The sequence below is a fragment of the Symphalangus syndactylus genome, chromosome X (assembly GCF_028878055.3).
Source record: "Symphalangus syndactylus isolate Jambi chromosome X, NHGRI_mSymSyn1-v2.1_pri, whole genome shotgun sequence".
Taxonomy (NCBI): domain Eukaryota; kingdom Metazoa; phylum Chordata; class Mammalia; order Primates; family Hylobatidae; genus Symphalangus; species Symphalangus syndactylus.
The window spans coordinates 114,786,388-114,812,783 of record NC_072447.2 but is presented as its reverse complement, the minus strand read 5'-3'; the positions used below and the strand labels follow the sequence as shown (position 1 = coordinate 114,812,783).

The following is a 26,396-nucleotide window of genomic DNA, read 5'->3' as shown; positions in this document are numbered from 1 at the left end:
ACTTGTATCCAGAAACAGAGGCTTACAAATGGCTCTGTCGCCAAGCCTCCGCCTGTTAGTCATTCATTACCATAGCAAGTCTCTTTGCCCAAAGTTGCCCCTGATTGGAGGCCTCAAGTACCAAATCACAGATCTTGCCCAATTATAATTTTGCAAATGGCCCAGTGAAAACCGCACTGACCTTTACACCTCGCTCATCCCAGAACAGGGCCACGGTGTTGTCACCAACAGGAATGGACCTCCTTCTGTTCCAATACCTCAGACAGCCATACACTTGGCCTGGATTTGAGTCTGCAAAACCATGGGGGGAGCAAGACTAACATGGCTAAAGGCTTCCCTGCTGAAAGCCGTTTTTTAAAAATAGCACTGCAACCGCCCCCATCATGCTTCCCAAAGCCAAGCCACTCACCCTTCTCTCCTTCGCTTCTACAGACCAACAGCTCAGAACCCTCAAGTCTAGAATCTGGAACTGGATTCTGAAAGGTGGGACCAAAAAAAAAAAAAAAACAAGTGGGGCCTCTATCTCTCTCCTTGCCTGAATCCCCCTCTTCCCACCATCCCCCACCCCACCCCACCCCACCCCTTAACCACCACCTAGGGAAGGAAAACTTGCCAGAGCAAGAATCTAAAATGTTCAGTTCACCCAAAAGTGCGGCAGTAATCCTGCCAGAGCCAGTTCACAAACTGAGGGCAATGTCCCCCAGCCAGCTAAGGGGAATAGGAGAGGAGAGGCAGTGGACGCAATGACACTGCTCCCCAGACAAAGAGAGGGCCAATCCAGGGACCCCGAGCTTTCTGGGGACGTTATTGCATCATTCCAATCCCCACATGAGAAGAAAAGGGTCCCCCTGTTATTACCATCCCCCCACCAAAAAAGGGGAGGGGGATAAAGAAAAATAAAAGAAAGAGGGGAAGGCGCCCGTTTAAGAAAATCGTCACTTTTTCTCTTTTCTTGTGTGTGTGTGTGTGTGTGTGTGTGTGTGTGTGTGTGTGTGTGTGTGTGTGTGTGGCGGGGGGGGGTTCTGCCCCGGACTTGGCCAGACCGTGGCCACACCCCCTCCCCTTCTCTAGGGAACTGCTGTCACAGCTACTGGGGCTGGGTAGGGGGGCGGGGGGGGGGGTGCGAAAGGGAAGACTTACAGGCTGACGTAGCTTTCAAGGCGGGTTTTGCCTCAAGCGGCCCAGGCCCCAGTAAACGAGTCTAGGGTTTGACCAAGCGAAGGAGCCCCGGCCCTCTGGGAACGGCCCTGACACACCCACTTGTCTGCGAACTGGGATCATGCAAACTGCTCGCTTGGTCTCAGGGCTCCGGGGAGCCACGTAGGAGACTCGAGGCTGGGGCACAAACAGGACAGGAGGGGGGTCCGGAAAGGCAGAACATTTGCCCAGCAGTCTTAAAGCATCATCCAACAGCCACCCCCTCCCCCCGCGGTAGCCCGGGTGCAGTTAGTCGCGGGATTTACCTGCCACGGATCCAGCCACCCCGTCAAGACCTTTCCTCTACCTCCGAGCGCTCCAGCTGGCGGGGCTGGGGAGCCGCAGCCCCGCGGCCGCAGCCGCAGCCCCGGGCCCAGCCCGCTCCCCCTGGCTCTTCTCCCGCCCCCGCACACTGGTTCGAGGCGGGGAAAAGCTGCAGCCCCCAGTGCGAGATCCCAGACGGTTAGCTGGCACAGCTGCCCGCCCGCGGTAGAGCCCCTGCTCGGCAACCGCTCCCTAGCCCTTCTCTGCTATTACGTCACCCGAGCTCTGCACCTTACCTAGGCCAATCAGATGGTGAGCATAAAACTAAAATCGCCCTGAGTGGGCTACTGGGGACCAATCTTTTGTTTCCAGGCAGGAAGCGCCTGGGAGGGGGAAAAAACTGAAGGGGAGGGAACATGGAGAGGGAAAGGGAAAGGAGATGGAAACTTCTACACTGTCAGGGTTGTCTAGACAGAGGTGGGGCCATCAAAAAAGAGGGGCACCTGACAGGATGGAGAGGAGGGGAGAGTTCATGTATCTTCCTTAATTGCTCCCCTCAGGAAAATTGAGATTTCAGATGAATTTTCAGGGGACGAAATCTGTACAGCTACACGGGCACGCTTTATTCGGGGGAAAAAAACGGTTTTGATTTGGGACACCACCTGTCAGCCAGGCAGGTTAAACTGACGGAATCTCTAAAATACACAGAAAACTAAGAGAGGCAGATGTGGCAGTGGAATTCAAAGAGATGGCAGTCTAGATCGGGAAACTACTTTTTTGCATATGAAGCACACACATTCCGAAAAGCAAGGAATTATACAAAAAATAAAAATAACTACTTCAAATGGAGTTTAAATGCGATTCTCTCTGTCCATCCTTTCCCTTAAACCTTCAAAGCTTTCTCTTGTCTTTAGAATACGGTTCAAATTTTTGCAGATGTCCAAAGCTTTCTAAAATCTAACTCCAAAAATAATCTCTTGCTACTCCAAAATCCATACTCCCCATGATTTGGCTAGATTATGTAAATTATGGTGAATCCCAGCAAGGAGACAGTAAGCTGCCATAAAAAGTCAAATAACACAAAACAATAAGTACATTCAAATTATAATGATGTAAAATATGCCTACAGAAAACGATCAGAAGAGGACATAAAATTGTAATAGTTGGGTTAAACTAGTAGTATTATGAGTAACTTTTTCTTTCTACTTTCAAATTTATTTTTATAAAGATAAATATATCCTCACATATTTAAATGGCCAAAATAGATCATGACCCTTCCCAGTGAACTTTTATTCAATTTTCTCTACACTGTGTAACATCCAGCAATAATTTCTCCATAATGCCAACAAAATAGGTTTCAAGAACACGAGCGAACTAATATATCTGCCCAGGTCCTTTTAATAAAAGCCGTACAAAAGACCCATAGATGACCAGACGCGGTGGCTCACACCTGTAATCCCAGCACTTTGGGAAGCCCAGGCGGGCAGATCACCTGAGGTCAGGAGTTCAAGACCAGCCTGACCAATATGATGAAACCCCGTCTCTACTAAAAATACAAAAATTAACTGGGCATGGTGGCATGCGCCTGTAATCCCAGCTACTTGGGAGGCTGAGACAGGAGAATCACTTGAACCCAGGAGGTGGAGGTTGCAGTGAGCCGAGATTGTGCCGCTGCACTCCAGTCTGGGCAACAAGAGCAAAACTCCGTCTCCAAAAAAAAAAAAAAAGAGCTACAGATTCGCCAGACAAAACATCTCAGGCAGTTGAAGAATGGGATGCCTCTTTTGGACTGATTCATATTAAATTGTGATGATACAGGGAATTGAGAAAAACAACAACAATGATCCACTCTATGCCAAAACAAGAAAGAGGGAGGCAAAGACTAAGTAAACGATGTAATCCAGACTATTTTTAAGGGTCACTTTCCATTTTATTTTCCTAAATTCAAAATATATATATTAATGCATATATGAGTATTACATTAACATTGTAGAAAGTGGTAGAGCTGGGATTTGTATCTAAATGAGTCCAAAGTCCATGCTTTTTCTAATACGATACAGTTTACTACTGCTAAGAATTAAACGTGGTATTACTGGTTTCGTTAAAATACATACTTGCTTTAAAAGAAACAGACTATTTAAGATTGGCATTTTTTAAAAATCAGGCATTTTTAAAAATAGCTTTTTTGGTGTCATGGTTGTCTTTAATGCAAAAAATATTATCCAACACTCTCATTCTCAAATCCTTCATTAATAAGTTGGAATCAGGATGGTTCTGACTCCAGTGATTTTACAGATATCTTTTTAATTAACTTTGGAGTTAAAAAAATAAGCAACCACATCCCACTGATTTTTTTTATGCCATGGTAAAAATAATATAAAAAAATCACAAATCAAAATGAATGTAATTTATTCAATGTTAACATCTCTGATTTGTAAAATGCATTCATTTGGGTTAAACAAGAATCTTTTTTAAGAAATAGAAAAATATAACTGGATTTTCCTGGCTAATGATTTAACTTGGGTCTTCTAGGCTATTGATTTAAACTGTAATTAGGAGGTATTTGATTTCACTCTAATCCTCCCATATACCTCAGCTATAACTCAGAGCTATTTATGCAGTCACTATACATGGTTATTTAAACGTTTCATGGGTGTATTTCTTTTCTCCCTAGTGATTATAGAAAGTAGCATGTGGACAAAATCCTATCAGGTGATTGACAAATTAAAGCATAGTGATGTCATAGAAAGAGGACTGGACTTAAGACCCAAGCCTAGGGTCTTCCTGTGAAAGGGTGATAACCTATGTTATTCTTGATACAAGAAAGCAGTCTTTACTGTCAGCATGGTTTGTTATCCAAGAGTATAGGGCAACTGCATGGGAGATCTCAGGAAGGGATTCTAATCTGAAATATCTTAAAGATTTCATCTGTGTAACTTTTCCCCTCAACTCACCATTTTTACCACCCAACTCACTGTTCTCTTGCTTGGGAGCTCTTTGATTTAAGGGTATTACAACACTACCATCATAACCACTTGGCATGTGTATCCTACTTCTCAAGTTACAAACCACTTTTATATCTCCCCATCTGATCCTCATAACAACCACAACAGTTTACTATGGCAATTATTATGATCTGCATTTCATAGATGAGAGAATGGAGACTCAGGGGTTTGAAGTTACCTGTCCAATGCTTCACAGAGATGGTCCTGGAAACCAGGGCTCCAATTCTCAGTTCTATGTTTGTTCTGCCACCCTATATGGCCACTTGGGTTGTATATCTTCTCTGAGTCTTACCAACCCAACTAGCCCCTTGATTCACGTGAGAAGTGAGAAGCGCTGGCATGGGGCTTTTTTTTTTTTTTTTTTTTGAGACGGAGTCTCGCTCTGTCGCCCAGGCTGGAGTGCAGTGGCGCAATCTCGGCTCACTGCAAGCTCCGCCTCCCGGGTTCCCGCCATTCTCCTGCCTCAGCCTCTCCGAGTAGCTGGGACTACAGGCGCCCGCCACCACGCCCGGCTAATTTTTTGTATTTTTAGTAGAGACGGGGTTTCACCGTGGTCTCGATCTCCTGACCTCGTGATCCTCCCGCCTCGGCTTCCCAAAGTGCTGGGATTACAAGCGTGAGCCACCGCGCCCGGCCTGGGGCTTTTAATAACAGAAGTAAACTGAAATGAATATCTTCAACCTGTTTCAGTCAAATCCTGGATAAAAGGAACGTTGCTCACTCTCATATACAATTGACGGGAGTGTAAATGGCACAACCTTTTGGGAGCACAAGTGGGTAATACTTAGGAAGTTTTAAAATGCATGTGCCACTTGACCAAGCAATTCCAACTCAAGGAATTTGATTATCAATATATTCATAAAAACATGTCAAGAAATGTTGAAATATGTTATGCTGAATATTATGTAAGAATGAAAAATATTACTTAAAAGGTAGCCTAAGTGTCCCTCAGTAAGGGAATTGTTGTTTTTTTTGGCCACTTTGTCAAATATGATTGCCATGTAAAAAGCTGCACATATCTAATGTATACAACTCTATGAGTTTGGGAATAAGCATACACCTGTGAAACTATCACCACTATCCAAGCCATGGACATATCTATCACCTCCCAAAGTTTTCTCCTGCCCAAGTAAGGGAATCATTAAATAAAGTATGGTAGATACATATTTCGGACTATTATGCATCAGCTTAAAAAATCAAGTATATAGACCCCTCTGTACTGAAATAGTAACACTCCTTGACCCATTCTTGAGTGAAAAAATGCAGAACAGCACGTGTATTATGATTTTATTTTTGTTTAAAAAATTGGGTGTACGTTTGTGTTTTAACTGCTAAAGGGGACACTCTGGGAATAAAAGAGGGTAGGAAAGACATGTGGGTATGTGTATATGATGGGGGACATTAACTCTTTATATACTTCTGTCTTGTTTGTATGTTTTTACAATAAGCATATGCTATATTTTACTTGTAAGAAACATCATTAAATGGGGAAATAGGAAATACAGTCTTATTTTGGATAAGACAAAAGCAAGCAAACTACCCCTGCTATCCTGAAAGAGGTCTGAATGCCAGGTCAATGATTCCGGTGTAGCAATCAAGGCTATGGTGTGCCAGACTGAGCTGAGCCATACCTGGGCAGGCACTGAATGCAAGGCAGTAATGAATAACCCACTGGGCAAAAGCAACCCAGATTTCCTTGCTCCCTTCGCACCCCTGCCTCAAGTCCTACAGCCAGAAGTTGCTCCCAGTAGTGGACTCTGGGTCTGTGTGGATCTCAGTCTTCACATCTTTTGCTACAGCAGCTGCACTAAAAAAAAAAAAAAAAAAAAAAAAAAAAAAAAAAAAAAAGTCCCCACTCTTTCTCTGAATACAAAAGAACCTGGGGTTTGGCAGCTGGTGCACAGCATTAGCCAGGAGCACAGTGCCTACTCCTCCTTCAGTCAGAGCTGCTCACTACAACCTGTTGCCATTACTGCAGTCTGGTACAATGGAGCCCCTTCCTTCCTGCCTCCCCATGCCCATCATAGGCGTCTCAAGCTCTTCTGTGGCAGGCAGCATTGTGGGTTACCTGCTGGGCAAAGAGCAAGGAGCATCAGAGATGCCAAGAGGTCTTGTCCTAGGTCTCTGAAAAATCAGAGGTGAGGGAAAGAGGAAAGCCCATGGCTGGGAAATTACCATTCTCTTGGATCTTCAGAGTTCTTTCCTGGAAATCAGGTAACCCAGGTTCTATTCCAGCCTCTGGAGAGGAAATCCTGAACAAGACTCAAATTTCGCTGGGCACTAGTTTTCTCCTTTGTCGAACTCGCCTTGCCTCTCTCCTTGGATTGTTGTATGGATACAAACAGCTAATGGAACAAAAGCAGATTTAACAGATTTCTGAGCTATACATCTCCTTAATAGACTTGATGAATCGCATTTACATATGCTCCCTAAATGGTGGCAGCTTGGGAATGAAGGATTTCTCCTGACCTTCTTTCACTACAATTATCCCCCGTTAGAGACCTGCCCTGTAGAACCTATGAGCTTTCTGAAGCCCCCAGCTTTTGCCCTCTTCCCTTCCACCAGGGAGTTAGTGAAGGAAAAGCAAAAGACAATTAAATCCAGGTGGCTCTGGGTGAATTAATATGAGAATTCGAAAGTTCCTCTCCTCTGACTTGGTTTTAATTAGCCCTGCTTCCACCATGGTCCTACATATCAAACCACATTGTTTAATTGAGCTGATGCTCTGTTTGATTTTTCTCCCAAGTGGATCACATTATGTATTCCTTCCTTATGTGATCTCAATCACTGCACTACTAGAACCTAAGTCCAACCTGCAGAGTGAATTGAATTTGGAAAGTTGGTTTCATTGCTCTCCCCATTTTACTAAGAAGAAAAAAGAGAAGGAGAAAGTAGAGAACAAAATCTAGGGGATAAAGAATGAAGGAGGTAAAGAGAAAACCAAATCTTATTTATTTTTATTTATTTTTGGACCGGCTGGACTATGATGTCATGTTTTTCCAGCTCACCTGTGATTGGCTGCTCAGTTCAGCATCTGCTGAGAGCTAAAGGCTGATTATTTGCCGGAGATACAGACCTTTCAGGGAAGCTTTGAATCATTGCTGGTTGTCGTGACAACCTGGGCAGTGTCTGCTCCTGATAACCACATAATGAGGTTGTCAGGAACAGAAGTGCCCCCATCCCCATACCCAACCATCTGAAATGGTGAGCAATAGAACATTTCTCTCAGGAGGTGAAGAGAAACTAAATCACCAAAAGGCAAATGGTGGAGATCCTCTCAGACAATTTATGTCAGCCAAATCCTGGAAACAATCTTGAAGAGTTCCATACCTACCCTCTCCAGGTCCCTCTTGAACTCATGTATCCACTATAATCCAGAGACATGAGGAACAGGTGGCGAAGGGGTGAGGAACCTCTGCAACCCTCCAGTAAAGCTAAATAGAGGGAGGTGGGAGTAGAATGCCAAATTGACTAAGGCAAGGCACATTACCTCTCTTCAAAGGGCATCATCATGGGCATCGTCCGGGGAAAGGAGGGCTATGTGTCAAAGATGGCAGGGCATGGCCAAACCCAGTCCCCAAGCCCTACATGAAGAGAGATTGAGGGAGATTGGTTGTGGGCGTTTCTGCTTGCGATTTTCATTTCCCTGGAGGTAAACACCTCACTTTATATTCTCGTGGGGCTCCAGATGTTCTTGAGAGGGAATATCAGTGGCGTCTTTGTGGTACATTAGAAATTCCTAGGACAGACTTATTCAGCTCCTACTAAGTGCAAAACATACATCTAGGTGCTACAGACACTACATAGGTGAGTCAAACTTGGAGCATCTCCTCAAGAAACTTGGAATCTAGTTGGGAAGAGAAAATATACACCCAGGAAACTGTGATACAAGACAGATGTAGTAAGTACTACAAAAGAAGTCTAAATTCTTTAATGTCAGAGAGAGGAGAATCACATCCAGATTGTCACACTCCAGCTGTAACTCATCTTTCCAGGATTTTCTCCCACTACTCCTCCCTTATACCCCAAAGGTCAGCTGTATCAAACTTTCTCTGTTTCCTTGATGTGCCTTGACTTTCATATCTCTGTGCCTTTCTTCCTGCTCTTCCCTCTGCCCACCACAACTTTCTCCCTCCTTTCCTTACCCAATGATACAGAACACATATTTCCAGACTCTACTCAAATGGCATCTTGTTGATGAACAAACTGGTCTTACATTTATAATCCCAAAGGGATCTGTACCCGGTGGATATGGATGTTGACTAATCCACTGATATCACTACAGTACCCAATATTCAAATCCAGAAGCATAAAAGAGAACACTGGTACAACCAATTTTGGGTAATTCATGGAAACGCATAGATAAAGTCAGACTAATTTAGAAAAGTCTTATTTAGATAATCGACACAAACCTGTTCTCCCATTAAACATCTTTTATAGCTTTCTTATTTTGAAGTAGTTTAAGACTTACACGAAGTTACAAAAATAGTACAGAGAGTTTCCATTATCCTTCACCGAGTTCCCCCAATATTTTGATATATTATATTGATTTTATTTTGCACAGCCGCAGTACATTGACAAATCCCTGGAAACTGGCATTAGTATATGACTACTAACTCAAATACTGACTTTATTCAGACTTGCCTGGTTTTTACGTACATTTTTCCATTAACCATTTTACCAACTTGGCTGAAGAGGAGCAATATTATTAATAGTTGATCTGAATGTCAATATTTTTCTCGGGCTCATCCCTTTCTGAAAAGGACCAAAACCCGAAAAAGTCAAAACTTCCCCAGAACTGAAAGAGTGAAAGTCAGTCTGAGCTAAGAAAAAGCAGCCCTGCCATTAATCAGGCTGGGAGAATGGACAGATAAAGCCAGCAATGAAGTTAATAGAAAACACTTTCTCCCAAGGTCACACAGCAGTTTTCAAAGGCCATAACTACACCGCCTCCTTTGAGTGACTACTCCTTTCTTACCAGTGAGGCCTTAAACCTGCTTTGCTACTTGTATTTATTACTGGAGATACTCAGTTGTTAAACCACACAATAAATTTGAGTTTGTGGGACTATAGTCTTCTCTCTGATAGTCTTTGGCTAATTAAGCTTTACCATAACAAATGGTAACCAAGCCAGGGTTACCTAGAAAGCCCCTTGAATGATCAGAAGTTAGCCATATTTCCTGGAATCTACCTAGAGGCTCACAGTGTGACTAAAACGGGTATGATATACATAACAAATGTCTAATAAACTCTCACCACATTGATGTGGGATTGTTCTATATCAAATTTAGTGTAATGGTACTGGATACAAGGACAAAAGCCAGGAGGGGCATTATTACATAGACGTCCAGCATGCAGTCTCTGTAATTAAACCGCTGGCCTTCAAATCTCAGATTCACTATTTTATAGTTTGATAACCTTGGACAACTTATTTAGTCCCTCTGAACCTCAGTTTCCTCATCTGTGAAATGAGGGATCCAACAGCACCTTCTTCTTAGGGTAATTGGGAAAGTTAAATATAAATTAAATGCATGTAAAGTGGGAAAGCATTAGGGTAGTGGTTCTCGATTTGGCTGCACAAGGAACTACCTGGTGATTTTTATAAAATGCTAGTGCTTGGCCCCTACCCCTAGACATTCTAACTTAATTGGATAGCATGAATCTGGACACTAGGATTTTAAAAATCTCCTCAGGTTCTAATCTCCTCAGATTCCTATGTGCAGCAAAATTTGGGAACCACTGTATTAGGGATTTCATTACTTAAGGACTATTTTTCTTCCACAGGCTTGTGGTTATTCTCTCCTGATCTCCCTCAGTGTCTGATGTCTCTGAGTGTCCGAAGAAGGCCAGGAAGTGGAATGGGGCGGGGTGCGGGGAACTTCTCAAGGAGAAGGCCTTAAATTTTATCTTCTTGGAGGCTTTACCCAGATTTTTTTGTTTGTTTGTTTGTTTGTTTGTTTTTGCAGTCCCTGTCATGATTACCAGATGGTTCGTTCTGGTAATGAACATCCCCTTTTTCTTTTTCTTCCATGTCCACAGCAAAATGATGAAGATATTGAATATTTGGGTAAAACTGAAGCTGTATTAATCTTCTCTTCTGTTTTCCCCTCCCAAACAGAACTCAGTCACACTTCAAATTAAGTGTTCTCAAGTGTGATTTTACAAAGTTAATATGTGCACACAGGATTGGCTGACCATGGAAGATGTGTTTAATAGATGCAGATGTGCTGTTGTTTCATATAATTAAGCACCTGTTGCACTTCATAATCAATCCTTTTTTTTTTGCGATAATGCAAGAACTTCTTACAGTCAATGTTCTCTCATGTTCACTTGATATGATCACTTGTAGGGAAAGGGCATTTGAAACAGCTTGCCCCTCCTACCCTTTTTAATCATCCAAGAGAATACATTCCCTACTCAATACATAAATATCAATTAACTGATGAATGTTAAAGGTCAGCAGAATAGAAGTTTACAATATGTTCATAATTATTTTAAAAGTGGTTCACCACCTCTCTCTCACAGCAAACCCTGCTACACACACACATACACACACACACACACACTTACTTGTTCATTCCGGCTGCTAATATGGAAAATTTAACGAATTCTGATATGTGAGGCTAAAGTTTACTGCCAAAAAGGAAGGGGGGCAGGTTGCTAGGCAAATTAATACTATAAACATAGAAAAGTGACAGCCTGCCAGGACAGTATGCTAACACACGTTTTTAAAGCGCCACTCTAAGTGCACTTTGCATTCAAATGACCAATATGCTAATTATAGTCCTTATCTGTTTGTTTGAGGCCTTGAGGGTCTAGGCAGCTCAGAGCACAGACCCCAGCCAGCAGTTTGCAGGTTTTTAGAAATAATAACATGGCATTTCTTTAAACATATTTTCAAATTCAAGCTTCTTACAAATCAAGATTGGCCTTTCCCTCATTCAGGGAATTAGTGAGGCTTAACTGTGTTCACTGTGGTGCCATCCCCCACCAACCCCTGCTAACAAAGGCTCTGACTTCTACTTGAGCACAGTCTGTTGGGGCAGATTTTCATGGTAATTTGCGGGCTCTGTTTTGAAAGACATGGGGCGTCTTTGTAAATGGGGTTGGTAGATGGCAGGGGGTGGGAAGGGTGTACTTTCTCACTAATCGTGAGATTGTCTTTGACCCTTTTTAATTTTCACCACCATGTAAGGCCATGTAAGGCCTGAGTTAAGAACTCTTAACTCAGGTTTTTTGCAATTTACATCCCCTAATTCTGTTCTTAAGAGAGAGCTAAAGAGACAGAACACCATTCTCCCTACACTCCGGTTGAAATTATCAGACATCTATCACAACTATATTGGGGATGGGGACTGAGGATTTATCATTCTTCCCCCAACCCTAGGCTCTATTTGGGTTTGCTTGGTAGGGGAGGGTGATGGTGAGTGTATCCTGTTTTATTTATGTGACACAATCTTCAAATTCCTTACTTTCTCTTACAGATTTGTGGTAAAATCTGAACTATCTAGAATCCCACAAACGGCGCCTCAAAGAATAATATTTTTTGCTATATTGCACTTTGAAAAAAGTACCCGCCCCCCACCGCCCCCCTGCCCAGTGCACACATGTGCACATGCGTGCACACACACACACACACACAGGCTGACATCACGGTCTTCTCTCTACGGTTTAAGCTAATGATCCATGGACATAACAGGCTCATTCTTAAAAATATTATGAAATTAGTTTTATCATGTTCTTTCCCTTCCTGTGTTCCAGTCTTCCTTTTAAGGACTTCTCCCAGATACCCCAAAGCCCAATGAGCTACAGTCGCTGCCTGTTTCCTTCCTGTATCCAGAAAGGAGACAATCTGATTGACTTCTTTGCTGTATGGTCTTATCAATTTCATTTATTGCTCCTTTTAGGTTCTGTGTATTTTAGGAGAACCTTTCTGGAGCGGGCAACAATGCTTGAATCAAAGGAATGATTTGCAGAGGTGAAAATGTGGACACCACTGCAGGCGTCTGGGGAGTAGATGAAAGAGGGATATTTTGGAGAAGAAACATTGCAAATCACACTGCTAAAGAGTCCTTCCCCCAACAAGGTTGGTTCTGATACCCACGACCTCCAGGGTTCTCAGTCATTCACACCATCTTTTCAGTAATCCACACCATGTTTTCAAAGGCAGACTTCTGCATTCATACTTTAAAGCAAGACTCAACTCCAAGAAGCTTCAAACAAAAATAAGTCTTTTGAGTTAAATAGAGATTTAAAATGCCTAACAGAGCTGCTGATCCTCTGGTTAATTGCAATCTGACCATATTAGGAGTCAAGGCAAGTCCCTGCCTCAGAGCATCTTTCTTTGCTTTTTATGCTTTTTGATTTAAAAGGCTGGAGGTGACAGTGGGGTTGGGGAGCAATCTCATGGCTAGTTTAGCCAAGCCCCTGGATATCCTAGATTTAAAGCAGACTGGCTAAATTGAAAAAACATTTTTTTCTGGCTTGGGAATTTTGATTGGCTATGATGTCTTACTTTTAAAAAAAATTGTCGTGTTTAAACAATCAAATTATCTTGTTTTTAAAATTACATCTAAAACCAACTCAGTACTTTAAGTTCCATGCTTTCTGCCACCTTTGGAAAGCCTGCTTGTACTAAAAAAATTAAAATACATTTTCATCTAAGGAGATTCTCTCCCCAGACCATTTTGGGTGAACTGAGAGCCCAAAGCTGTTTCTATATCAGCCCAGAGACATGGACTAGGCCATTTACTCAGTAGGTCATTTGTAAAGCTCCTATAAAAAGGGGTAGTTGTTTTTCAAATAATTTACTGCACCAAATCACACACAAAAAAGGAAGGCACTAAAATGAAACATAAAGCCCCACACATTCCCTTGAGTTGGCGAAGGGATAGTTTCAAAGTTTCTGAATTAGAAAGAAAAATGTATCATAGAAAGGCTTGGAGGCTGGATAACTCAGCTGTCAGGCAGGGTAATTAAAAACTTCCCTGGTTGTGAAGCATCGACAAACTTGACATCAGAACTTATCAGTTACTCTGCTTAACTAGAAAAAAAAAAATGGGTGTCATCCATCCACATCTCAGCAAGGGAGGCAGGCCCCAAAGTAGCAATCTAGAAGTCAACAATATCAAATGCATAGCTTGAACTGAGTGTGGAATATGAAAATCAATAAGGACAGAAGACACAGAAGATAAGCAACCCATGTTTAAACCTTCCTCACAGTTAGGGCTAAACATTTATAGCCTGTGCTTATTTTGTTTCATTTAACAGTTAACTACTTTCCTTAGAAAGCACAGAGAAAAGAAAATTCATTAAATCCAGTAAATCAGTAATCTGTTGAATATATAACACATTCACATAAGAGTGATATGCCTCTGACCTAGTTTCCCTACAAATCAAGTCAAATAGACCTGGCCCTTGCCCTCCAGATGCCTACAAAGATAGCTAATACAGGAAGCAATAGAAATGTGTGTGAAAGAAAAATAGGACAAACACTGTATGCTCCCCTGTGGATATTCCATGAACACATTTGAATGGACTAGCCAGTCAGTTCTCCAGCACACTATAGGGTTGTTGAATTTTATACCCCAAGAAATGCAAAGTAATTTTTAATATATGATTAATCAGGATGAGTACATCTGCAATCAAAAAGATAAAAATAATTTTGAAACTGCTTTTATCCATAGCATGGTTGAAAGAGTTGACTGTCCATAAACTAAATAAATAAGATCAGTGCTTGCTGGCAAGGCCATGATCACCACTCTCTCTTCAATGCCTAGCACTCTGCCAAGCGCCAAAAGGCATGCAGTATTTGTGAACCAAGTGAAAGTCATGCTGTAGAAAGAAAAGGGTTGGTTCATGCAATGGGGAAAGCATAGAGCAATTGTAGGTACTGCATGAGTGGAGAATTTCTCCCTTGCTTACTGTGAAGAGCATAGAGCTGCACCTTCCAGAATGAAACATTCAGAGACAATGTCTTATTTGTAGCAGTAGGTCAAAGAGGCCAAGAAATGGCTGAGATGAAAATAGAGGAAGAAGGAAGGACACAAACAAGAATACAATTCATCAGTTCAAATGTTTAGAGCATATTTCAGGTGGCAAAGGAAAGGAGGAAATGTTCCACTTAAAGAAGAGGTTAAAGAACAGAGAGGGTTCATATGAATAAAACTGGGAACAGAGAAAGGGAACAAAATCTAGCCTTGTCATAAGTGAGAGAGGATATGGAATGAATAATGATTTGAGCCTCCTCAAGTGGAGCCTTTTTAAAGTCAACTTGCAGACAAATGAATAAACTAATTTAGGAGAGCAGCAAGTCATGAAGGCCTTATTAAAAATAGCCATCAACCAGAATGAGGTAAGGGATTACTTAGGAAATGTGAGCCAACTGAAACCAGTAGTCATGGCATACCAAATCTTGTGAAGAAAAAGACTTTCTGTGCTGTATTTTGATTTAAGGGAAAGGAAGGTAAAAAGCCATGACAAGAAAACCAAACAGGAAAACCACATTCATTTAGATCTAGCCAACTCAGTTTTGTAATAATCCCAGACCTAGGATGGAATAAACTTACCTTTTGCATTTCAAACAAAAAACTGTTAGCTAAGCAAATTATTAGTGTTCATATCAGATGGGATTAAATCACCTTGGGAGAAAATAATTTCTTTTAAATATTTCTTTGGCACTAATTTGCATATAATAATCCATATCCTAATCATCAACATGTCTCATGCAATGACCAACCTTTTATTTTTGAACACCTATTGTGTGTCAAGAAGCATGCTAGACATAGAAGATACAAAGCTAGAACTATATCCGTGCTCCTTGCCTTTAAGAAACTCACAGTCAGGTATCAAGGAAGGAGGAGAAAAATATACAGGAGAATATCATCCATTTAAAAAACATTGCTAAATGTCTATCATCTGTCAGGAAAAATTCTAGATAGTTGACATATATAACATATAACATATATATTTAATTGATAAATAATTGCATATATTCTGTACAACATGATGTTTTGAAACATGTATACATTGTAGAGTGGCTAAACTGACCTAATTAACATATGCATTACCTCATATGCTTATCTTTTTTTTTTATAGTAGGAACAGTTAAAAATCTACTGTCTTAGCAATTTTCTTTCAAATTCAGTCACATTTTTCAGGCTCCATTTCTAATTCTAGTTCTCTTGCTATTGAGACCCTGTGACAGGGTCTCAATCTGTCACCCAGGCTGGAATGCACTGTTTCATTCACAGCTCACTGAAATCTCAACCTCCCGTGTTCAAGCCATCCTCCCACTTCTGCCTGTAGCTGGGAGTACAGGCATGTGCCACCACACCTGGTGAATTTTTGTATTTTTCTGTAGAGATGCAGTTTCGCCATGTTGCCCAGGCTAGTCTCTAACTCTTGAGCTCAAGAGTTTGAATGCTGAAGCGATCCACCTGTCTTGGCTTCCCAAAGTGCTGGAATTACAGGCATGAGCCACCGTACCTGGCCAGCAATTTTCAAGAATACAATATGTTCTTATTAACTGCAGTCACCATGTTGTTCAGTAGATCTCTTAAATTTATTTCTCCTATCTAACTGAAACTTTATACCCTTTGACCAACATCTCCCCAGTCCTTGCCCCCCTGTTCTGGTAACCACCATTCTACTTTCTGCTTCTGAGTTAAGCAACTTTTTAAAATTCCACATATAAGTGAGATCATGTAGCATTTGTCTTTCTGCCCCTGGCATCTTTCCTTTAATATAATGTCCTCCAGGTTCATCCATGTTGTCACAAATGACAGGAATACCTTCCTTTTTAAGGCTGAATAGTATTCCATAGTGTATATATACTACATTTTCTTTATCCAGTCACTCATTGATGGACACGTAGGCTAATTTCATATCTTGACTACCGTGAATAATGCTGCACATAATGGGAATTCAGCTATATCCTCAACATATTTATTCATTTCCTTTAAATATATACCTAGTACTGGGATGGTTGGATCATATAGTGGTTCTATTTCTAACTTTCTGTGGACCCTCCATACTGTTTCTCATAATGGTTGTACTAATTTACATTCTTACCAACAGTGTACAGGTATACTTTGGAGATATTGACGGTTTGGTTCCAGACCACTTCAATTAAAGCAAATATTGCAATGAAGTGATTCATACAAATGTTTTGGATTCTCAGTGCGTATGAAAGTTACATTTGCATAATACTATAGTCTACTAAGTATGCAATAGTATTATGTCTAAAGAACAATATACATAGCTTAATTTAAAAATACTTTATTGCTAAAAACAATGTTATCGATCATCTGAGCTTTCAGTGACTCATAATCTTTTTGCTGATGGAGGGTCCTACCTGCATGTTGATGGCTGCTGACTGATCAGGGTGGTGGTTGCTGTAGATTGGAGGGGCTGTGGAAATTTCTTAAAATAAGGCAACAGTGAAGTTTGCCACATCAATGGGCTCTTCCTTTCGTGAAAGATTTCTCTGTAGCATGAGTTGCTGTTTGATAACATTTTACCCACAGCAGAACTCTTTCAAAATTGAAGTCAATGATCTCCAACCCTGCTGATGCTTTATCAACTAAGTTCATGTAATATGCCAAATCCTTTGTTATTTCAACAATCTTCACAACATCTTCACCGGGAGTACTTTCCATCTTGAGAAACCACTTTGCTCATCCGTAAGAAGCAATTCCTCATCTGTTTAATTTTTATCATGAGATTGAAGCAATTCAGTCGCATTTTCAGGCTCCATTTCTAATTCTAGTTCTTTTGCTCTTCTACCACATCTGCACTGACTTTCTCTGCTGAAATCTTAAACCTAATCAAAGTCATCTAAGAGGGTTGGAATCAACTTCTTCCAAACTCCTGTTAATACTGATATTTAAATATCCTCCCATGAATGACAGATGTTCTTAATGGCATCTAGAATGGTGAATATTTTCCAGAAGGTTTTCAATTTACTTTGTCCAGACTGATCAGAAGAATTGCTATCCATGGCAGTTATAACCTTATAAAATGTATTTCTTAAACACTAAGACTTGAAAGTCAAAATTTCTCATTGATCCATGGGCTGCAGAATAGATGTTGTGCTAGCAGGCATGAAAACAACATTAATCTCCTTGTACATCTCCATCAGAACATTTGAGTGACCAGGTGTATTGTCAGCAAACAGTAATATGTTGAAAGGAATCACTTTCTGAGCAGTGTATCTAAACAGTGGGCTTAAAATATTCAGTAAATCATGCTGTAGACAGATGTGCTGCCATCCAGGCTTTGTTCTTTCATTTATAGAGCATAATCAGAGTAGATTTAGCATAATTCTTAAGGGCCCTAGGATTTTCAGAATGGTAAATGAACATTAGCTTCAACTTAAAGTCACTGGTTGCGTTAGCCTCTAACAAGAGTCAGCCTGTCCTTTGAATCTTTGAAGCCAGACATTTACTTCTCTAGCTATGAAAGTCCTTAGATGGCATCTTCTCCCAATAGAAGGCTGTTTTGTTATATTGAAAATCCATTGTTTAGTGTAGCCATCTTCATCAATGATCTTAGCTAGCTCTTTTGGGTAACTTGCTGCAGCTTCTCCTTCAGTACTTGCTGTTTCACCTTGCAGTTTCATGTTATGGAGATGGCATTTTTCCTTAAATCTCGTGAACTAATCACTGCTAGCTTCAAACTTTTCTTCCGCACTTTATTAACCTCTCTCAGCCTTCATACAATTGAAGAGAGTTAGGCCTTGCTCCGGATTAGGCTTTGGCTAAAGAGAATGTTGTAGCTGGTTTGACATTTTATCTACACCACTCAAACTTTACCCGTATTAGCAATAAGTCTATTTTGTTTTCTTATCATTCATGTGTTCACTGGAGTAGCACTTTTAGTTTCCCTCAGGAACTTTCACTTTGCATTCATAACTTGGATAACTGGTACAAGAGGCCTAGCTTAGGTCTATCTTGGCTTTCAATATGCCTTTCTCACTAAGCTTAATCATTTCTAGTTTTTTATTTAAAGGGAGAGACATGCGGCTCTTCCTTTCACTTGAATGCTTAGAGACCGTTTTGGGGTTATTAATTGGCCTAATTTCAATATTGTTGTGTCTCAGAAAATAGGGAGGCCTTAGGAGAGGGAGAAGGAGAGAGATGGGAGGACAGCTGGTTGGTGGAGCAGTCAGAACATACACAACATTTCTCAATTATGTTTGCCATCTTATATGGGCATAGTTCATGGTGTCTCAAAACAATTACAGTAGTAGTATCACTGATCATAGATCACTGATCATAGATCAATATAATAGATATAAGAATAATGAAAAAGTCTGAAATATTGTGAGAATTACCAATGTGTGACACAGAGATATGAAGTGAGAAGATGCTGTTGGAAAATGATGCTGAATGACTTGATGGATGCAGGGTTGCCACAAACCTTCAATTTGTAAAAAAAAAAAAAAAAAATTATGATATCTGCCATGCACAATTAAACAAACTGCAATAAAAGAAGGTGTGCCTGTACATAGGCTCCCCTTTCCCCACATCCTCACCAAAACTTGTTATCTTCCATATTTTTGATAATAGTCATTCTAACAAGTATGAGGTGATATCTCATTGTGGTTTTAATTTGTATTTCCCTGTTGATTAGTGATGTTGAGCTTTTTTCATATACTTGTTGGCTATTTGCATGTCTTGTTTTGAGAAATGTCAATTCAATTCAGGTCCTTTTTCCATTTTTTAATTGGGTTATTTTTTTTCTTGCTATTGAGTTGTTTGAGTTTCTTATATATTTTGGATATTAATCCCTCATCAGATGTATGGTTTTCAAATATTTTATCCCGTTCCATAGGGTGTCTCTTCACTGTGTTGTTTCCCTTGCTATGCAGACATTTCCCTTGATGTAATCCCATTTGTCTAGTTTTGCTTTAGTTGCCTGTGCTTTTGGGGTCATAGCTCAAATATCATTGCCCAGATCAATGTCATAGAGGTTTTTCCCTATATTCTCTTCTAGTAGTTTTACAGTTTCAAGTATTATATTTAAGTCTTCAACCCATTTTGACTTAGTCTTTGTGTATATTATGAGTGAAGCTTCTAATTTTATTCTTCTGCCTGTGGATATCCAGTTATGCCTGCACCATTTATTAAGGAGACTGTTCTTTCCCCATTGTGTGGTCTTGGCATCTTTGTCAAAAATCAATTTACCTTAAATGTGTGGGCCTATTGCTTGGCTCTCCATTCTGTTCCATTGGTTTATATATCTATTTTTATGCCAGTACCATGCTGTTTTGATTAATAGAGTTTTGTGATATATTTTGAAGACAGGCATTGTATTGCCTACAGCTTTGTTCTTTTCACTCAAGATTTATTTGGTCCTTTAGGCTCTTTTGTGTCTCCACACAAATATTAGGATGGTTTTTCTATTTTTGTGAAAAAATATCATTGGAATTTTGATACGGATTGTATTGAATCTGTGGATTGCTTTGGGTAGTATGGACATTTTAACAATATTAGTTTTCCAATCCATGTATATGGAACATCTTGCCATTTATTTGTATCTTCTTCAATTTCTTTCATCAATATTTTATAGTTTTCAGTGTAGCGATCTCTCACCTCCTTGGTCTTTATTCCTAAATAGTATATCTTATTTGTTATTTAATGCTATTATAAATGAGACTGTTTTCTTGATTTTGTGCTGGGGGATAGTTCATTACTAGTGTATAGTAACAGTACTAAATTTTGCAACCTTACTGAATTTATAATTTCCAAGAGTTTTTTTGGTGGAGTTTCTGGGATTTTCTATATATAAGATTATGTCATTTGCAAACAGAAACCATTTAAACTTCTTCCTTTCTGAATGGGATGCCTTTTATTTCTTTCTCTTGCCTAATCACTCTGGCTAGGAATTCCAGTACTAGGTTGAGCAGAAGTGGCAACAGTGGACATCCTTGTCTTGTTCTTGATTGTAAACAAAGAGCTTTCAACTTTTCACTGCTGAGTATGATGTTAGCTGTGGGTTTGTCATACATGACCTTCAATGTGTTGAATACATTCCTTCTGTGTTAGTTCACTTGTGTTACTATCAGGAAATACCTGAGACTGGGTAATTTATAAAGAAAAGAGGGTTATTTTGGTTCACAGTTCTATAGGCTGTGCAGGAAATATGGTACTGGCATCTGCTCTTGGTGAGGCTTCAGGAAGCTTACAATCATGGTAGAAGGCAAAGGGGTAGCAGACACATCATATCACAAGAGCTGTAAACGAGAGCAAGCGGGGAGGACACAGGCTGTTTTAAACAACCAGATCTTATGTGTACGAATTGCACAATAATTCACTTTTCTCTTAGAGTATGGTGCTAAGCCATTCATGAGAGATCATCCCCTGTGATTCAGTCACCTCCCAACAGGTCTCACCTCCAACATTGGAATCACATTTCAACTTGAGATTTGGAGGGGACAAATATCCAAACCATATCATTCTGCCCCTGGCCCCTCAAATCTCACAATCTTCTCACATTTCAAAATACAATCATGCCTTTGCAATAGTCCCCCCAAGTCTTAACTCATGCCAGCATTAATTCAAAAGTCCCAACTCCTAAGTCCAAAGTCTCATCTGGAGACCTATGAGCCTGTGAGATAAAAAAACAAGTTATTTACTCCCAAGGTACAATGGCGGTATAGGCATTGACCAGATATTTTTATTACAAAATGGAGAAATTGGCTAGAAGGAAAGGGCAATAGGCTCCACACAACTCTAAACCCAGAAGGGTAGTCACTAAATCTTAAAGCTCCAAAATAATCTCCCTTGACTCCATGTCCCACATCCAGGGCACACTGGTATGAGGGATGGGCTTCCAAGGTTTTGGGCAGTTCCATTTCTGTGGCTTTGCTAGATGCAGACTATGTAGCTGCTCTCATGGGTTGGAGTCCAGTGCTTGTGGCTCTTCTAGGCTGAGGATGTGAGTTGCTGCTGGCTCAACCATTCTTGTGTATGGAGGGCAGCAGCCCCCTTCCCACAGCTCCACCAGGCAGTACCTGGTGTGTGGGCTCCAACCTCACATTTCCTCTTGGTGCTGCCATAGTAGAGGCTCTCTGTTGGGGAATCCTCTACTGTAGCAGGCCTTTGCCTTGTTGCTCAGGTTTTCCCATACATCCTCTGAAATCTAGGTGGAAGTCACCAAGCCTCCTTCACTCTTGCATTCTGTGTACCTGCAGACTTAACATCACATGGAAGCTGCCAAGGCTTACAGCTTGTGCCCACTGAAGCAGTGGTCTGAGCTGTATCTAGGGCCCTTTGAGCCACAGCTGGAGCTGGAGCAGTAGGGATGCAAGAAGCAGCCTCCTGAGGTGTCACAGGGCATTGGCACTCTGGGCCTGGCCCATGAAGCCATTCTTTACTCTTAGGCCTCTGGGCCTGTGATGGGAGGAGCTGTCCCAAAGACTTCTGAAATGCCTTCAAGGCCTTTTCCCCATTATCTTGGACATTGGCACTTGGCTCCGTTTTAGTTGTGATAATCTAAATTGCTCCACAGCCTGCTTGAATTCCATTCCTGAAAATACCTTTTCCTTCTTTGTGACATGGCTAGGCTGCAAGTTTTCCATTTTTTTTCTCTGCTTCCCTTTTAAATATGAGTTCCAACTTTAAGTCATTTCGTTGCTCCCGTATCTGATTGTAGGATGTTATAAGCTGCCTGGCCATCTCTTAAGCACATTGCTGCTTAGAAATTCCTTCTACCAGATACCCAAAGTCATCACTCTTGGGTTCAAACACACACAGACCCCCTAGGGCATGAACACAATGCAGCCTAATTCTTTGCTAGGGCATAACACGAATGATCTTTACTCCAGTTCCCAATAAATTCCTCATTTACATCTGAGACCTCATCAGCCTGGACTTCACTATCCACATCTCCATCAGCATTTTGGTCACAACCATTTAATGAGTCTCTCAGAAGTTCCAAAATTTCCTTAATCTTTCTGTCTTCTTCTGCAACATTCAAACTTTTTCAACCTCTATCTGTTACCCAGTTCCAAAGCTGCTTCCACATTTTCAGGTATCTTTACAGCAACTCCTCGGTATCAAATTTCTGTATTAGACTGTTTTTGCATTGCTATAAAGGAATACCTGGGGCCGGGTAATTTGTAAAGAATGGTTTATTAGTTCACGGTTCTGCAGCCTGTAAAGCATGGCACCAACATCTGCTCAGCTTCTGGGTGAGGGCCTCAAGAAGCTTATAATCATGGCAGAAGATGAATGGGGAGCATGCATGACACATGGCAAGAGTGAGAACAAGAGAGCAAGGGAAGAGATCTCAGACTCTTTCAAACAACTAGATCTCACATGAACTAACTGAGCAAGAACTCGTTTATCACCAAAGGGTTGGTGCTAAGCCATTCATGAGGGATCATCCCCCATGATCCAATAACCTCCCAACATGCCCCCACCTCTAACACTGGGAATCACATTTCAACATGAGGTTTGGAGGGGACAAATATCCAAATCATAGTGCCTTCTAAACCTAATGTATTTAGAGTTTTTATAATGAAAGAATGTTGAATTTTGTCAAATGCTTTTTCTGTATCTATTGAAATGATCATATGATTTTTGTCCTTTATTCTTTTAATTGGTGCATCACATTTATTAATTTGTGTATGTAAAACTATTCTAGCACCCCAGAGATAAATCCTTTTTGATCGTAAAGAATGTTATTTTTAATATGCTGTTGAATTTATCTTGCTAGTATTTTGTTGAAGATTTTTACATCTATGTTCATCAGGGATATTGACCTGCAGTTAGTTTTTTATTGTTGTTATGTCTTTGTCAGTTTTTGGTGTCAAGGTAATTCTGGCCTCATAAAATGAGTTTGGAAGTATTCCCTCTTCTTAGATTTCTTGAAAGAGTTTCAGAAGAATTGGTATTAGTTCTCTAAATATTGGTGGAATTTAGCAGTGAAGGCGTCAGACCATGAGCGTTTCCTTGATGTGGGACTATTTATTTCTTATTCAGTGTCTTTACTCACCATTAGTCTGTTCAGATTTTCTATTTCTTCATGACTTAACATTTGTAGATTATATGTATCTAGTAATGCATCCATTTTTTCTAGGTTATCTAATTTATTGGCATATAACTTCATAGCAGATTCTTATGATCATTTGTTTTTATTTAGTCATCAGTTGCAATGTGTTCTTTCATTTCTGATTTTCAGTCTTCTCTCCTTTGTTCTTAGTCTAGCTAAACATTTGCCAATTTTGTATACCTTTTCAAAAACCACTCCTACTTTTATTGATCTTTTCTATTGTCTTTCTATTCTCCATTTCATTTATATCTGTACTGATCTTTATTCTTTCTTTCCTTCTACCAACTTTTGGCCTAGTTTGTTCTTTTTTCTAGTTCCCTGAGGTGTAATGTTAGGTTATTTATTTAAGATCTTCTTTTTTGATGTAGGCATTTTCTACTATTAACTTCCCTCTTAATAGGGAACATTGCTGCATTCCATAAGTTTTGGTATGTTATGTGTCCATTTTCACTAGACAGAGCTTGTGTTTCTAATGAAAGATAGCGGTAGCCCCTCCAACCCAGTCCAGCTACTGATGGTACTAGTACCTCTGGCTGTGGGAACATGGAGGTCCCTGCTAGACTGTGGGGGAGCATGGATTCTGAAGTGCTCCCAGCCACACATCCCTGAGGGGCTTAAATGGTGCTGCCCTCTTTTCTGGCAGCCTTGTCTGAAACCAACAATGAGTCCACATGGAAGGGTAGGAAGGCCCCTTTCAGTTCTGTGCTATAATTTTGTGACCTGGACACTGAAACAGCATTGCTTCTAACCTGTATCTGAATAAGGCTCCTGTGAGAAAAACATCTTCAGCTTCTTACTGCAGCAACATCTCCCCAACAACCCACTCCCACCACCCTAGCTCAGACTTTCAAACTTGGTTACTGTCCTTGGAGAACAAACACCATCATATCTTATCAGATTGCTCCTCCACCCCTACAAATCCAGTTTCTGACACAGCCCTCCTCTGCATAAAGCCTTTTGCCTTCTGCAGATTATCTCAAGAAAATAAACATATGGGGGTCATCACATACCCAGATGTGTCAGAATATCAATTCACTTTCATCAGGACCCCTGCTACACACAATGCATTTCATGTAATCCCTAGAACAATCTCATGTGATCAGATACAAGTTTCAGTCCACCATTAATAATTATAAACTCTAGAAATCTCTGAAGACCAAACAGTTTTTCATAAGTTTGTTGCTAAAGCTTGCCTGGTGACAAAACTTGTTGTGAATTGACATGAGGCATTCTCAGTGTAACTATTCATATGCTTTGTTGCAGAAATATTGATGTGATTGATTACCGGGCTCTGTCCCACTGAAGGTGTTACGCAACATGCAGTATTTTTAAAATAAAAAGCCCACAAAACTTGAATTATAAAACTTATCTGGCACCAAGGATTTTGGATAAGTGGTTGGGAAATGATTTTTATAGCAATTTCATAGATACGAAAACTGACATTCAGACGCATTAGGAGACTTGGCCAAGGACATAGAGCTAGCAAGTAGTGGAAATTGCAAGTAGAATCAAGGTCTTTCTTAATCTTAACCCCTTGAAATTTCCAGTACAGTGTACAAGTTTGGCTGGGTAATTATGTATGAGAAAGGGTGAGCAGATGGTTGCTGACATCAAAGGATAATTAAGACCAAGTAATCAGAGAACATCTAGAAATTTTGCCTTGAAAATTATGTGTATCTGTTAGTTAGCTACCTTGGTAATATCATTTGTCACAATTCTACACTCAAATGAAATTATTTTCTGGGAGTGTGTTTTAGTCTTGTATTTAGAAAACTGAGAAACTTAATGGGAAAATTCAGAGAAAGTATCAATTTCTAAAGGATTCTATGATGTTTACCACTCTACTCTGGCTGGAACATGTGGATTTGAATTAGAAAATTTGAACAGTACTATTTGTTCAAGATAAACCACCCATGTGACCAAATAAGCCATGTTCCAGAAATGCGACAGCTTCATTTAATATTTCCAGTACTTTAATTAACTATATTCATAAAAGTTGCTATTTTTGAGACTCTACTAGAGATGAGAAACTGCTATATAGTTTACACCATTTTGTTTGAGAATCTTATAACAACTCTGAAATATAGAGAGATGATGATGATGAGGTGAACAATAATAATAGTGTATTAAATCCTTACATGTGGTAGTCATTATGTGAGCTAAATTCCATATGTACATTATCTCTATTCTCTCAACAAACCCATGAGATATACATTACTAATATTCCATTAAAGATAAGGAAATTTAGGCACAGAATGCTTAAAGTGATGTTTCCTAGGTAACACAGCTACTTATGTGGTCACTGTTTCATAGTGGAGAAAAGGTTTGAATCCAGTTCTTTCTGTTTCCAAAGACCAAATATGGCCTTACTGAACTAGTCTTTTCAAGGGTGTAGGTGAAAATTCCCAAAACGGTTTTAGCATCCAGCTGAATGGTGTAAGCATGGAATAGACTGTCCCATTAGATGGGACAACTTACACAAATTCCAGAGTCCAATACCTGATAATTACATGTACACTATGAAATATCACTGGAAACAATATTTTAATACATCAAAGGGTTGGAAAAATGACAGGTTGCACGTGAAAGAACCACATGCAGCTCCAGAGGCTCAGGAAAGTATTGCTTCATTAAAGGATACAACAATTCTCTATAGGCAAACAGGAGTGTGTCATATCTGCCCTCAATTATGGGAGTCAGGTATGAAAATTCTCCCTACCAGGGGCACAGCATGTAACAACCTGGTTGGGCTCTTTGGAGAGCATCATGAGCTCAAAGCAGTGAATAAGACAGACTATCAAAAGGTGGGCTAAGTATGAACAGTGGCAGAGTCAAATGCAATGTTTTCAGGTGAACCTGAGACTACAGAAT

The 26,396-nt window shown here is 40.3% G+C and overlaps 1 protein-coding gene across 13 annotated transcripts in view; it reads right to left on the bottom strand.

Moving 5' to 3' along the window:
• Positions 1-26,396, bottom strand: part of PAK3 (p21 (RAC1) activated kinase 3) — a 287,741-nt gene that overhangs the window by 132,628 nt on the left and 128,717 nt on the right. For 3 of the 13 annotated variants that reach the window (XM_063634313.1, XM_063634314.1, XM_063634317.1), the window contains exons 1-3: positions 1,464-1,736; positions 410-476; positions 182-291 (exon numbers count right to left, since the gene is read on the bottom strand). The exons of 2 other annotated variants lie outside the window; for them this stretch is intronic. The gene's annotated coding sequence lies outside the window, so the exon portion shown is untranslated. Of the gene's footprint in view, positions 1-181; positions 292-409; positions 477-1,463; positions 1,742-26,396 lie in introns of those variants that run through there. 8 more of the 13 variants (XM_063634318.1, XM_063634319.1, XM_063634315.1 and 5 more) reach the window with 5 other exon arrangements.